Raw genomic sequence first — 888 nt, 5'->3', positions numbered from 1 at the left:
TTGGGGACGGGCCTCCGATCCCATTTTTAAAAAAAAAAAAAAAAAAAAAAGCAAAATAAAGCTGTAGTACTTAGGAAAGTGAAACCAACACCATTTTTGCATAAATATCATCAAGGCCGTGGAGGCTAAGGCTGTTTGCTTCCTGTATTAAGTTAGTTGCCAGTTCCACACTCGTCCATTGACCTGCCCAGGTCCCTGAGAGATTTGGATTCCTGTCTGCGGGGCACCAGTCCTACACCTTCGTCCTTCAGGCCGTCTCTCCCCGTCCGTCTGCAAGGCAGGAGGGAAGAACCCATCAGCTACCCTCAGCCCCAGCTTCCCACAGCCCTGTCCCACGGCTGGCCTCTCCCGCCCGTCCCGGTGCCACCCCAGCCCCAACGCTGCCCGTGTGCTGTGTTGGGAGACTATAGCTCAGGAGCCCAAGCACCTACAGCGGCATCGTCCCATGGTGGGGCTGAACCAGGCGTCTATCCCACGTACCTTGTGCAGGGAGGCTCTGAGCCGGCGGCTCTGCGGCGCTCCTGCCTTCCGTCCCCGAGGCCGACGTCCCTGCCGGCTCGCTCTTAGTCCTGCTCTCGTCTGCCGGCGCTGCCTTGGCTTTCCCATCTGGCACAGGGGAGCCCAGCGCCTCCATCCCCGGTGCCTTTGGGCTCAGGGGGGAAGGAGCCGGCCCCGGGCCAAGCGAAGGCTTCTTGGCCACCGGAGGGGGAATCTTGCCAGGTTTTCGGTGGGCTTGTGCCTTGCCGGGGCCCTGCTGGGTGGCAGCCGGGGCTGCCGAGCGCTGCCCCGAGAAATTCATCAGCTCAGCCACCAAGTTCCTCTTCAGGTCGGCCTGCGCCTCGGGGGACGAGGCCGTCTCGATCACCAGCTTCCTGGAGCTCTTGGCGA

The 888-nt window shown here is 61.3% G+C and overlaps 1 protein-coding gene across 1 annotated transcript in view; it reads right to left on the bottom strand.

Moving 5' to 3' along the window:
• Window positions 1–888, bottom strand: part of KIAA1522 (KIAA1522 ortholog) — a 26011-nt gene that overhangs the window by 1105 nt on the left and 24018 nt on the right. The window lies entirely within an intron of this gene.

This window comes from Charadrius vociferus, unplaced genomic scaffold, assembly GCF_000708025.1.
Source record: "Charadrius vociferus isolate BGI_N301 unplaced genomic scaffold, ASM70802v2 scaffold783, whole genome shotgun sequence".
NCBI classification, from domain to species: Eukaryota; Metazoa; Chordata; class Aves; order Charadriiformes; family Charadriidae; genus Charadrius; species Charadrius vociferus.
The sequence above is the reverse complement of the archived record's forward strand: the minus strand, read 5'-3'. Positions and strand labels throughout refer to the sequence as shown.